Raw genomic sequence first — 14,689 nt, forward strand, 5'->3', positions numbered from 1 at the left:
CAGCCCACGTATCCATCGATGGTGGCATACACACATCTCCCTATGTGGACACACCTACTTCAAGCAATACCACCAAGCAAACATCAAAACCGTTGATGCTAAAGCCAGAACTGTTGTGCCAGAAAACAACGTAATACTTTTAAAATAATCTTTAGATACAATAACAATAACATTTGGTGTTAAAGTTAACAGATTTAGATGAGAATGAAAACCTTGAGGGTATTTGGGATGGGGTTAAAGCAGCGAAAATTAAACACTTAAAAACATAAGACTAATCAGATGTGGTGGTGTACATCTGTAATCCCAGTAACGCGGAGGCAGAGGCATAAGGAGGAGGGCAGCTTGGGCTATACATGAGTTCAAGAGCAGGCAGGGCTACATACAGAGACCTTGTGTTAAAGACAGCCGAAGGCCGTGAGTGTAGCTCAGTGTCAGAGTGCTTGTCTAGAGTGCTCACAACTTGGGCTTCATCCCCAGCACTTGAGGGAAGAGAGAGATCATGGAAACCTGACTATGTTTGCAGCAAACACTGGATAAGCAGTCCAGAAAAAGGGCAATGTTGTAGAATAAGAGTGAAGATGTTCGTGGACCTGGCTGATCAAGAGGCGCCATCACGGGTGTTGACATTCGCCACAACAAGGACTGAAAGGTTCGGCGCAAGGAGCCCAAGAGCCGGGATATCTACTTGCGGCTGCTAGTCAAGCTGTACAGGTAGGTTTCTGGCCAGACGGACCAACTCCGCCTTCAATCAGGTTGTGCTGAAGAGGTTATTTATGAGCCGCACTCACCGGCCACCTCTGTCCCCGTCCCGGATGATCTGAAAGGTGAAGCTTCCTGGCTGGGAGAACAAAACCGCTGTGGTTGTGGGGACGGTCACAGATGACGTTGTGGATTCTGGAAGTGCCCAAGCTGAAAGTGTGTGCACTGTGGGTGAGCAGCTGGGCCGAAGTCGCATCCTCAAGGCTGGGGGTAAGATCCTCACCTTTGACCAGCTGTACCAACATTTTGGCAAGGCCCCAGGAACTCCACACAGCCCCACCAAACCCTATGTCCGTTCCAAGGGCCGGAAGTTCGAGCGTGCCAGAGGCCGAAGGGCCAGCCAGGGCTACAAAAACCAACCTTGGATCTTACTGTTAATAAAAAAAAGCTTTGGATGTTAAAAAAAAAAAAAAAAAAGAGTGACGATGTTCACAAACAGGCATGCCAAAAGACGAGGGTAAAGGAGGAGTCATCACTACATTCGTCCTAACTTACGCTATATAGAACACCACATTGATCTTCCTTCCTTATTGTGACACTTGTTTGTTTTAAACGATTGTAGCTCTCCTGACTGATCAACATCACTTTGCAGTGGTACAAGTCATGTGGGAATCTCTACTTACAAAGATTTCTGAGGAAAATGTTGAAGAGTAAAACAGGTCACAGAACAACCCTTCCACACACTGAAACAAATGACGCGTCTTCGGACTGTAAAATTTCTTGCTTATTGGTAATAAGCAAGCAAACGTAGTTTTGTCTTTAAAACATGTTATGTATTGTAAACCCCTTTGTTGACTATCTCTTCTTACTGTATGGATTTAAAACCAATTAAAGAAAGGCAACAACTGGTCAGAGATTATTTTAGCAAGAATATTTACTGTTGCAAGAAAAATCCTGACTATAAACAGCTAAGAAGCGTTTAAAAAAATCTGACCATGTGATTCTGCCTGCAGAATTTATCCCAAGACTCCTAATTATATTTTTACACAGGAATCTTTATAGCAATATTGTTAATAATAGTGAAAAGTCACAAACAACCATGTGTTTAATGAGGTAAATTCATATACACCTATAGAAGAGCATTGTGCACAGCCTTTTAGGGTCACAGGTTTAAGAATATATACTGACCTCTCTCATCCGGTACTGGGAGACAGAGGCAGAGGCAGAGGCAGACAGATCTATATGAGTCTGGGTCCATCTTAGTCTGCAACATAGACTCTACATAGTGGGGTCCAGGCTAGCTAGGGATAAACAATAAGATTACATTTCTGGACACTTATATTTCATTCTTTTTACACTATGTATTTTCTCCATTTTTTTCTAGCAAAAACTTCCCCAAGTGAGAGAAATGTTGAAATTTTGATAGTACATGTCAGAAGGTTTTGCCAGTAAGTGTCTTCAGAGGGAACCACCCTGATAACATTTTGTGGTTTTGATATAGAAACATCTGCTTTCCAGGGTTAATATAATCCTGATGCCTTGTCAGAGGCGTCCTTAATCAGAAAGACCAAATTGCTTTGTTCTCCTGCAACATTACAAAAAAATGAGTTTCACAACCATCTTCCAAACAGAACTGTAAAAGTGGTGCACACTGGAGTGTGCTCTGGCCATTAGAGCATGGAGTTGCTTCATTTGCTCCAATTATGCCAGAGAACAACAGTGAATGTCTGGATGGGCTGGCTTAGAGATCTGAAGACTGGGGTTCCAGCTCTGTTTGTTCCCTCAGCTACAGGTGTGCTTTGGAGCTAATGAGAATCATAATCGTAATTACCACTGTTATTATTAACCACGTGATGGCCGTGCATTGCTTTCTGTGGTGTTTTATTATCTATAGCCCTCATAACTTCTTTTCTCAGGCTATTAAATGCCCCATTTCATTGATGAAGAAGCAGAGGTTCAGGGAGCTTGCTGACTTCTCCCAGCTGCTAGCTTCTAGGCTGTAGAGTGAGGTGTAATGGTGTTTCTGGTTTGTTTAGTTCACTGAAGCGCTGACCATCCCCAGCAAACACAAATTAAAGGCTTCACTTTATTTTGGAGGCAGTGACTTACTGATGTGGCTTACCCAAAGAAAATTACCCATGGCCACCATGAACCTATGCATGGAACCTTTAGTTTGCTGGATACAGTGTGCTACATTTATTATTGCAATTTAGAAAATTAAAAATCCAAAATTCTGGGGCTAGCTCCTGCATGTACTAACTTTTGGGATATTGGCTTTAATTTCTCTGGGTTCCTGACTCTTTATCTGTGCAATGGGACCAGAACAATGCCTAAGTCAAAATGTATTAGGAGGATTTAGGAGAACTGTATGTAATGTGTTTAAAGCAGCATTTGGCTATTTTAAAAACATTTATTTATTACGTGTATGTGTTTGTGCCTGCCTGCATTATGGGCACTGCAAGTGTCCTCAGAGGACAGAGGACATCAGATCTCTTGAAACTAGAGTTGCAGAAGGTTGTGAGGTGTCTGCTGTGGGTATTGGGAACTGGGCATGAGTCCTCTGTGAGGGCAGTGAGCATGCTTAACCACTGAGCCATCTCTCCAGTACATCTAGTACCTCTGCAGTGCCACATGTGCTCATCAAAGAACATACAGACAAGGCTAATTACTTAGCCCAGGTAGTGGTAACAGATAGAGTTGCTGTTGTATTTCTGCACATTCAGTTCACATGTGGTTCCTTGCAACCAGACCTACACCTCTAGGACATGTTCCTGTGTACACACTAAAATATTAGGACCTTCTATCACCTGGTGTTCTGTTTAACTTACATTAACCTGAACATGGATCAATGATATCACCTTGCTCACCATTCATGGCTGAGTTAATGATGGGGGAGGGAGAGGTTATTTGAAAGTATTTCATTTAAAAATGCTATTTTTTTTAAAATTATTTTACCTCTTGTCATCTCACTGAGCATTTTGTGATAGAGATTAAAAAATAAAGGGCCCATGAATAATTAGGGTCACATCTCAAAAATATAATGATCGTCTACGTGTCTTAACGCTTTCTTTCAAGTACGTTACTTGCCTAGCAAATACAGAACCTTAGACTAGCATATCCAAGGTTCTGAGTTGGCACATTAGCAAAATGCTTTCATACAAGGCAATAATAGATGTTTTCTGGAATTGTTATCTAGTCACTTTCAAGTCCTCCAACATTAACACTCTCTGCTAACACTTTAACCTTTGTTTTTTTTTTTTTTTTTTTTTTTTTTTTTTTTTTTTTTTTTTTTTTTTTTTGAGACAGGGTTTCTCTGTGTAGCCCTGGCTGTCCTGGAACTCACTCTGTAGACCAGGCTGGCCTCAAACTCAAAAATCCGCCTGCCTCCACTTTAACCTTTGTAATAGCACATGAAATTCTGATCACGCACAGACACACACACACAGACACACACATACACATACACACACACACACACACACACACACACACACACACACGCGCGCGCGCGCGCGCGCGCGCACAGACATACACTTCAGCCTAGGTTCCTAGGCTGACAGGTATAAAATACACATTAGAAGTTTATAAAGTCAGAAAACACAGTCCAGTTTTATGAGGAAATACTAAGTACATGCACTAACGTGCAACTCAAATGAGTAAGCACATGCTAATTAATTAAATAATGGAATATCTGCTGCTAGGTTGTGAAATGCTGACTAATTAAATAATGAAGTTCTTGGCAAAATAAGGATTTCTGTCTACTAAGTCAGATGGGAGTGTTAAGATGAATATGCATGGACATACTTTTTCCTCAATTTGGTTGATTATTATATTTCTTCATTGTAATTCAGAAAGAGTAATGAGCTACCTGCCAGGTATCATGCTGGCTGGGTAGAATTTACAAAGACATTAAGGGCCGTGCTCTGAGGCTACTGGGATATGGAGGGTAGCTTTTGCTACTCTTAGAATGTGTGAGCTTCTTTCCCTAGTGAGAGACTTTCTGGATTTTAAAACGTAGAGTCAATTATTTAGTGGAGAGTTCGGTTGCATCTTAACCACCCAGCCAATGAATTAACTCATTAAAGATCTAATACAGTGAGAATAGCTGAAGTGGTTTGTGTTTCAAGAGATTGTCTGCCCCAGGCCAGGCCATTTTCCCTGAAAATACAACCATAATCACGCACATGTCAAAACTCATTTAGTATGAAATTGATAGTGGTTTTGCAATTGGTTAGTACTTGTTTAAGAAAAGGCAATGAGAATCTCTCCAAGATGCACCCCCCTCCCTTTTCTTTGCTTTCCTCTAAGTGCCCAGTATCTGAAAGTGCTTTGAAATCATGTTGCCACACTACATCTTGAAATGGTGTACCTTATAACTAATGTGAACTTTAAAAAACAAAAAACAAAACAAAAAAAAAAAAACGTTTTTGTTCTTCCCAAACTGACCTAGAATAGAAACTTAAGAAGCCATCCCACATGACAAAAGCGTAACTGGGTCTCATGTTAGACTTGAAAGGCTCAGGATATTTAATCTTATTTACATTAAACAATGAAATAAAAAAAAAATCCCACAAAGCCTGGAGCGTTTTAAAAGATTGGTTTTGGAAATAAGAAAAGCTTAATTTAAGCAGTAAAGATAATTATCACGCTTAAAGAAGAATAAGTAGCAGTGAGAATCACCAAGGGCCATTTTACTATGAGTCATAACACTATGTGGTCAGAGGCATAGTTTTTTTAAAAAAAAAAAAGAATATCCTTTGGTGGTTTTCTTCTGCCTCCAGATTTTTCACAAATCGTCATTACTTTCTGGGGCTGGGGCTTTCATCTCTAGAAGATTCCCTACGCTAGAGATATAACCCTTGTGGTCTACATGCTACACAGGCTTGATCAGACATATACACGAGTCCCCTGTCATGTGACCCCCTCAGTTCGTTTCCCACTCCATCCTGTCTCATGTGCAGACACATAAGATGTTCAATACATAAACAGGATGGCCTAGTGTGAAAAGAAAGACGAGAAGGCAGACTGAACCTTTGTGAGGGGCGGTTACTCTATTCAAGCATGCTCCCTTTTACTTCAAATAAAAGTCAATACCAATTTTCCCACTAAGACAGTAAACAATGGCCCCCCGAGGATGGTCTGAAGACTCTTGTGCATTGCATTTGAGAAAGCAATGAGTTAAAGAAGCGTTGTGAGTAAGAACTCTTGAGTGGTCAGAACATATGCCAGAATACTTGGCAGTGCACATAAGGTGTATTCACGGTTTATCCCATTCGAACCTTGTAGAGCCCTTGTTAAGGAGGCCCAGTGTAATTGGGTGGCAAAGAAAGGGCAGGGTGAAGAGACGACAGTGTTTTCCTCCAATATCTCAGGAACAAAGGACCAGCCCATGGGAGTGTCTGTCAATGGATAGCATATCATTAGCTGTGGTCATTGTGGTGAGCAACAAACCAGTCCAAAGATTAGACTTACACCAGTTTAGGGTTGGGATAATTAATGTAACAAACAGCCTTAATGTACATGTGGACAGAGTGGCGGGGACTGGATGGGATCAAAGCTTATGAATGAATAGTATGTAAATAATAAACATTTAATGAGGGCTAACTCCTTGCCAGGCACTTTGGCCGTCCCCTTCTCAAGTACGGTTTTCTGCTTTACAAGTGAGGAAATAGAAGTTCCCAGTTACCGAGTGGCTTTTTACAGTCCCCATAGAAACGTAGAACTCCAATGTTCCAAAACTAGGATGAAAACTGTCATCTCCAAGAGCTTGACAAGAGGAAAAGCCCGGAGCTAACGCAGTTATTCAGACTAGACACTTGAACAGTATATGCAGTATGGTAGAGTTCAAGTGGGAAGCTTGAGCTAACCTTTTCAGAGATAAGTAGCACAAGGGTCAACATGACATCATCATAGAACTTCATGAGCCATGGAAAAGTCTCACAGCCATTAAGATTTTCTGTCTACTGTAGTTTATGGCATGAAGCTATTTACATCAGAAAATTTGGAGAGACAATAACATGAGGCCCAAAGGGTTACAGGTACTCACTGAGGACTGAATTGACTGATACAGGTTTCTTGGAGACTGTAAATCTTACACTCGCTTCTACTGGAATATTAGAACTTAGGTAAGCATAGAGGAAGAAAGATCAACCAGGTAAGCCATTGTGAATTGATGGCATGGGTTAGCAGTCAATGGCATCAGTGTGATGCTTACAGACCAGGCTAAAATGTTTGAGTATTTTAGTAAAAGCTGCTAACAATTAAAAGTTGGGGAAAATGGGTCTGAGAAATGGCTTAGTGGTAAAGTCATCTGCCATCAAGCGTTAACACTGGATTCGATCCCCGGGACCCATGTAGTGGAAGGAGAGATTTCTGTGAATGCTCAGGAAGTGATGGTTCAGTAATAATGATGCAGATAAGACTCTATAAAGTAAACCACATGCCGTTGACAAGGCCAAGGGAAGAAGAGAAGCAACATCTAAGACTGGAATATGAAGAGTGTTAAAGTAACTGAGCTTTAAAAATATAGGTTTGGCACAGGAAACAAAACAGGTTGGGTGAGAGATCTAGGACCTACTGGACATAGATGAAGGAGAAGAGGACAAAGACAAAGGAGGTGGCAAGACCTTAATGATGAAGCTATGGGAGGATATTGTTTTCCTGTCTACAAAAGAAGCCCACTGGTTTAGCCAGGAGACCTACCATGACGTCAGTGAGCACAGGGAGAGGAAGGGAGTGCATTCCATTGACCTGCCTGATTCTCATCTTCCATTTCCCATAGGTTGTGTTTGTTGACATCTTAAGATTTATAAAACTGGCCGGGCAGTGGTGGCGCATGCCTTTAATCCCAGCACTTGGGAGGCAGAGGCAGGCGGATTTCTGAGTTCGAGGCCAGCCTGGTCTACCGAGTGAGTTCCAGGACAGCCAAGGCTATATAGAGAAACCCTGTCTCGAAAAACAAAACAAACAAACAAACAAACAAAAACAAAAACAAAAAACAACAACAAAAAAAAGATTTATATAACTGGAGTGCAGTTTATAATCTTCAAGCCATTGGCAGTGACATAACAATCACACTGTACTTGTTGCTGCTAGCATAAGCATTAACTGGTAGTAGCTGTTTATAATTTACATGAGTTTTTGATAGTAATGTATAAAGTATGAGATGACATTTTAAAAATGTATGCTATTATTCACCATTGAAAAATAAATGAAATTATGTATAAAGAAAAAGAATATAAATAGTAGCAGAGAAAACATTCAATTCTGGTTACACTTCTTTTCCATGGCTTGTGTAACAGATTTATAGAAACTTAGTTTACGATAGCACATGCTTATTACCATATATTCTCATAGATCAGAAGTCTGAGAGGCTTCACCAGGCTAAAATTTAGGATGTTGGTATGGTTGCATACAACTTTCCAAAGCCCTGAGGTGGAATCTGTTTCTTTGACATTTGCAGCTTCTGAGGTCCATATTCCTTGGCTCACAGTCTCCTCCTCCATCTTTAAACTCCACAGTAGCAGACTGACTGTGTAGGTCACATCTTTATAATCATCTGCTCTCTGCTGTTCAAACATCTTCCTCTGATTCTGACATTACCTTGGGAAGGTTCTCTGCTTTTAAGAACTCATGTGACTAGTTTAAAATCACATAACAAAAAACAAAGACAAAACCAAACAATAACCAGCCGACCAAACAACCAACTAAACAACAACCAAACAACCAAAAACAGCAAACAAAAACCAACCAACCTATACGCAACTAACCTACAATCATCTAACCAAGCAACAATCAACCAAACAACAATGAACCAATCATCAACCAGCAAAACAACAACCAAACAACTAACAACCAACCAATAACCAACAACCAATCAACTAACAACCAACCAATAACCAACAACCAATCAACTAACAACCTACCAATAACCAACAACCAATCAACTAACAACCTACCAATAACCAACAACCAATCAACTAACAACCTACCAATAACCAACAACCAATCAACTAACAACCTACCAATAACCAACAACTAATCAACTAACAACCAACCAATAACCAACAACCAATCAACCAACAACCAACCAATAACCAACAACCAATCAACTAACAACCAACCAATAACCAACAACCAATCAACTAACAACCAACCAATAACCAACAAACAAACAAGCAGCAAACAAACAAACAAACAAACAACAAACAAATGTCAAAACAAAAACAACAAGAAAAACCCCCAGGACGATCTCTACATCTCAAAATTTTTCATCTTAATCACACAAGCAAAGTTCCCCTCCTAATGTCTTCTAACATTCAGAACTCAGGAACTCGACACCCAGAGAGGCCATGACTCTGCTCAACATGTTGTAAAGCACTGTTCTTTTGAAGATGAACAGTCCCATGTTTTCTTTCAAAGCAATGACCAACATTTTATACAATCTCAAATATGAATTATTGCAAAGTCCACATGCACAAATTGCCTTTTATTAGAGATATATACAGGAGATTTTACTGAAAACCAAACAGTACAACAAGATAAAGAAGGAATGTCATCATCCTTGAGCAAGATCTGAGCTGTTACAGATCCTGGAGGCTCTTGTCTTAGGAGCTCAGCCTATCACAGGGCTGGCAACTATCTGAGCAGTGTATCCTGTCAACTGGAGTCTGAATTAGTCCATTGGTGGCTACTTCATTGTTACTACATTTATGTTTTACTTTTCACGAAACTCCTCTTTTTGGCTCTTGACCTCTTTCTATTATAAGACTAGAATAACAAGTCTGGGTATGTGTTATTCCTGGGCCAGAGTACGTTAGTGACAATTTCCAGTGTGGGTGGATCTGAGGTTCTGAAGGTTGAATGAATCTTTCCAGTTTGCTTTTCTATCAACATCAAAGGCTCTCTTGTCACAAGTACCCCACTTGCTTCAGCTTCATGGCTATTATGTAAGAAGTTCTCAACCTTAAGATCTTTCACAGAGGTCTTCTTTCATACACTTATGTCTTCAGTTAATTAAAGGAAGGCTTTTCCCACTAACTACCCATGTCAGACCTGCACAGGAGGCTTCAATGTGTTGACACATTGCATTTAATCCTCAGAGTGTATCCTGGGGCCACAAATGCCAGCCCTACGAGCTGAACTTCATGCTTCATGCTTCTCAGCCATACCCTCCATCGTATCACTCCCCCACACTACAGATAAGACTTATCTGTGTTTAATATTGCCCATACTTAGCAATATCAAACCCTCGTCAATTGTCAAAGATCTGTCAATACAAAGGTGCCTGCTCTTAAATAGATGTAAGCAATATTATAATGTTTTCAGAGCCTCTAAGACGGCCACTATAAATAAATGATAGTTATTTACACAGCTGGGCCTTCTTATTTTCACTTTAAAAAGGCTTTTAAAAGTTATATTATATGGAAACTGCAGCTAAAAACCCCCATTATTTATATCTAATTCTCTAGCCCCCTTTGATTTTCTCAATAAATCCAAGTGTTCCTTAAAAGTTAGTACAAGCACATGACTAAAATAAAATATTAGGCACTGGAAAAATGAATTAGCTGCTTAGATCAGAGATAGGTAAATAAAATAATATAGAACTTGTTTGTGCAAAATTCCAATCCTCTTCCAGAACATCTGCTTCCATCTGCTGAGGCTGCATTTGGTTTTTTGTTTTGTTTTGTTTTGTTTTTTGTTTTTTTGAGACAGGGTTTCTCTGTGTAGTCCTGGCTGTCCTAGAACTCATTCTGTAGACCAGGCTGGCCTCGAACTCAGAAATCCGCCTGCCTCTGCCTCCCAAGTGCTGGGATTAAAGGTGTGCGCCACCGCCCGGCTGGGGCTGCATTTGTATCAGCCCTTTTCTCAGGCACAGAAGAGGGATTGGCTGGGAATAAATGAAAAGACATGGTGCCGGGTTTCAAAACAATCTAAGAACTCAACTTCAGGAACAGAGACCAGGGCAGAGACTTCCTGCTGGGCGGTGGGGTAGGGCGGGTGTGACACTTGGCTGGTTTGTGTGAGACCCTGGGTTCCATCAGGAGCACACGCAAACAACCAATAGAAAAGAAAAACAAATTCCTAGATTAAACCTTTTAAGAACAATTTATCAAGCCAACTTTCAGGTAATTATAGGCCTAGACAACAAGAATAAACTTTATATTTTTAAATTTATTTTTATTTTATATGCATGGGTTTCTCTCTTTCTGTATGTGTGTGTGTCCTTCCCAGGCTATTTTTTCTTTTTTTTTCTCCTCTCTTATTTTGCTTATGGATTTTTTTTCCCCTTTGGTTGTTTGGTTTTTATTGGCCTGTTTGTTTTCTAAAGAGAGAGAGAAAAGGCCTGGAGTTGGGTAGATAGGGAGGCAAGGAGGATCTGGGAAAGGATGAAGGAGGGAAACCTGTGATCAGAATATATTGTATAAAGATTATTTCAATAAGAAAGAACTAATATTCTATTGACAGCAATGTTGACTTCTCCTGGAGAATCATTTGCGTGAGACCTTATTATTTATTGGTATCTCTAATGGCATGTAACTACAGGGATGCATTCTTTAAGAAAATGTGTGTGTTCATGTGTGTGTGTATGTGTGTAAAGCTACGGTATGCTAGTGCCTGCCAGTCCAGACTGTTCTATGACATCTGAAGGGAGCATTTCCTTCTAGTTCAGATTCAGGATATGATGTTCATAGCATAGAATCAGATATGGTAGAAGTGTTTACTCCATGGAATTTGAAAGACAACAGAAATCAGAATTATATCCTTAATTTATATCTCCCAGAGGAATAAATGCAGAAGAATCAATTAGCGTTTAGTTGTTATTTCGGCAGACTCTAAGCTGGATTCGCTGAGCAAAAACTCCAGAACACTTAAGATTGCACACAAAACAGAGATCTGAATAAATGCCTTAGTGTGTTTCAGGAGCTGTAAAGACTTGGGAGACGCAAGGGAGGGGCAGCTCTTCAACTCCTGGCAGCTACAGCCTGGAAGAGAAGCCAGAGAGCCACCAAAGAAGTCTCCTTAGAGGTCTGCCAGAGTCTGACACATTCAGAGGCCGATGCTTACAGCTAACCATTGATCTGATTAAGGAGTTCCCAATGGAAGAGTTAGAAGACTGAAGGAGCTGAAAGGGTTTGTGGCCCCTTTCAGCAACAATACCAACCAACCAGAGCTCCCCAGGGTCTAAACCATCAGCCTGGGAGCACATAGGGAGGGACCCATGACTCCAGCTGTATATGTAGGGGAGGATGGCCTTGTTGGGCATATGTGAGAGAGGAGATCCTTGGTCCCATGAAGGCTGGACACCGAGTGTGGGGGAATTCGAGGGTGTGGAGGTGGGAGTGGGGGGGTAGGTGGGGGCACATCCTCATAGAAGCAGGAGGAGGGGAGATGGCATAGGGGGTTCCTGGGTGGGTGGGGGTATGGGGTAAGGGTATAAAATCTGAAATGTAAATATAATACCCAATTTAAAAAATTAAAAAAACAAAGAACTCATGTGAGGGAAATTCTAGCTGGTTAGAACGTGGAGGAAGAGAAGGAGGATTGGACTTGGGGAAGGACAGAAATGCTTTTCTAAGAAAGTGATCACAGGCAGAGGCATCAGAGACTCAGTGGCTAAGAGCACTGGCACACAGTAGGTGCTCAGGGAAAATAAGTGGGGAGGTGAATCGGTTCTCCTGGAATCCCCACTGAGCTTTGACAGCGCTGATCTGGGTAACTGCAGAGTTCTTAGATTTCAAAGGGGGTTTTCAGCTGGAGACGTCTTTTTGACCCCTCCAAGTTCTCTCTTAAAAGCTGGTTTCCAGGGACCGTTAGCACCTGCTCGCTGGAAGAGCTCCAGCTCTGTGGGAGATCACAGAATGTGCAGGAGAGCAGAGGCCTGTAGCTACACAGCAACCACGCAGGTCCGCTGTGGTTTGCCTAGTTAAAGGGTGCGGGGGTGATTCTACTTTAAAAAACCAGAAACCGGCAGGCCGTGGGGCTGTGATGCTGTCGACTTTCACGTCTAGATGTGGTGCTCTTGTGTACTTGTGACCCCTGTTCCATCTTGTCCCTTTGCTGTGCAGTAGTCAACGGTAACATTTTCTCAGTGAAAAAAAAAAAAAAAAAGAACACAGGCAGAGGACCAGGTTTAAAGTACTAGAACCTGGGGATGGCTCAGTGCCTAAGAGGACTGGCTGTTCCTCCAGGGGACTTAAGTTCCATTCCCAGCACCCACATGCTCACGAGAGACATCTTTAGCTTCAGTTTCAGGGGAATTGATGCCCTCTTCTGGTTTTCTTGCCCACCAGGCATTGCAAGTGATGCACACATATATATGTAGGCAAAACACGCATACAGATAATATAAAATAATAAAAGTTTAGAAATAATAATTTCTAAACAAATCCAAAATTGTGGAACTTGGTCTTTGACTGCAGTGACAGCATATTTTGCTCTGAGCAATAAAAAACTTACTCTAATGCTAATTGAAGGTGCTTCTTAGAGTTGCTGGTGGGGAAGAGGCAAGGCAAAGGCGGCAGCACATGAACATACTTCTGTGAAGTCGGCTATGGAGACACCTTCTGGGACCAGTTGTTGGAAATTCTAGTGTCCTTGAGCAAAAAGGCGCAAGGCCCACACTAGGGGGCGCACGGGAGTAGATCGCTCAGTTGGAAAAAGACAGAGGAAGGTTACCCTCTAGGTCAGGCACTCTGTGATCCAGCTGTGCTATCTTGGTCCTCTTAGATCTCAACATCTCTAGCTCTTTCTTTTTCCCTGACTTTCACAAAGGGAAAAGAATGTCACAGGTTAGTAGGGAGTCGGGTCGCAAGCCTTTAGTCCCCGCACTTGAGAGGCAGAGGCAGGCAGATCACTGGAAGTTCAAGGCCAGCCTGATCTACATAGTGAGTTCCAGGATAGCCAGAGATACAAATTGAGACCTTGTCTTAACAACAAACAAACAAACAAACAAAATTTCCCATTTCAAATTTGTATGATTATGCCATCCTTGTAGAAACTAAAGCCTTGCATGTAGTCCTGAGTAACCGTCAGGGTCTGTATGCTAACAGTTTGGTTCGTGCCTGTGAATGCACTAGGTGCTAGAACCTTTAGAAGGTGGGTTTAAGCCGGGCGGTGGTGGCGCACGCCTTTAATCCCAGCACTTGGGAGGCAGAGGCAGGTGGATTTCTGAGTTCGAGGCCAGCCTGGTCTACAGAGTGAGTTCCAGGACAGCCAGGGCTACACAGAGAAACCCTGTCTCGAAAAGACAAAAAAAAAAAAAAAAAAAAAAAAAAAGAAGAAGGTGGGTTTAATAGAAGGAAAGTTGTCTCTGATGCCACTAAGTGAAGGCACTATTAGGATCCAGGCATTTTTGTCTCTCTCTCTCTCTCTCTCTCTCTCTCTCTCTCTCTCTCTCTCTCTCTCTCTCTCTCTCTCTTTTTTTTGTTTCCTGAAGTAAGAGCCATGGAAAAGATCTGTCATGCTAGACTGTATTGTCACAAGCCCAGAGCAACATGGCCAGGCAACCGTGGACTAGAACCACTTAAATAGTGAGCTAAAAATAAACCTTTCCTCGTTTGGAGATTTTTCTTTCAGTTATTTTGTCTACAAACTAGAAAGTTGTTTAGTGTGCCATCATAAATCCCCTGGTATATTTAATCACTGTCCATGATTAGAAAAGCCAACAACAAAACAATCCCTACAAATACCATTTAGTGCTCTTATATTGATCACATATCATTTATAAGTCTTTCAATTTACCTATCATGATTTCATCCTCTAGGGATGCCCTGAGGGAGGTACCATACCTCCGTTTGTTTTTGTGGAATTTGTTTTGTTTTTTGTCTTCTTTTTCTCATCTTAGTCTTACATCACTAGAAAGTAATGGACGATGACTTTTTAGCACTTTCTAAATCTCAGATTAATTTCTCAGTTTCAACAAGTTAATAAGCTTCCCTGTTTTCTTCCAAAAGTGGCCAAAATCAAGTAAAAAAAAAAAATTGCTATTC

At 41.3% G+C, this 14,689-nt stretch overlaps 1 pseudogene; it reads left to right on the forward strand.

The window, feature by feature from the left end:
- The window catches only part of LOC143440724 (large ribosomal subunit protein eL18 pseudogene), a 52,319-nt pseudogene that overhangs the window by 8,879 nt on the left and 28,751 nt on the right, over nucleotides 1-14,689 (forward strand).

Source organism: Arvicanthis niloticus, chromosome 30, assembly GCF_011762505.2.
Source record: "Arvicanthis niloticus isolate mArvNil1 chromosome 30, mArvNil1.pat.X, whole genome shotgun sequence".
In the NCBI taxonomy this organism is placed as follows: Eukaryota; Metazoa; Chordata; class Mammalia; order Rodentia; family Muridae; genus Arvicanthis; species Arvicanthis niloticus.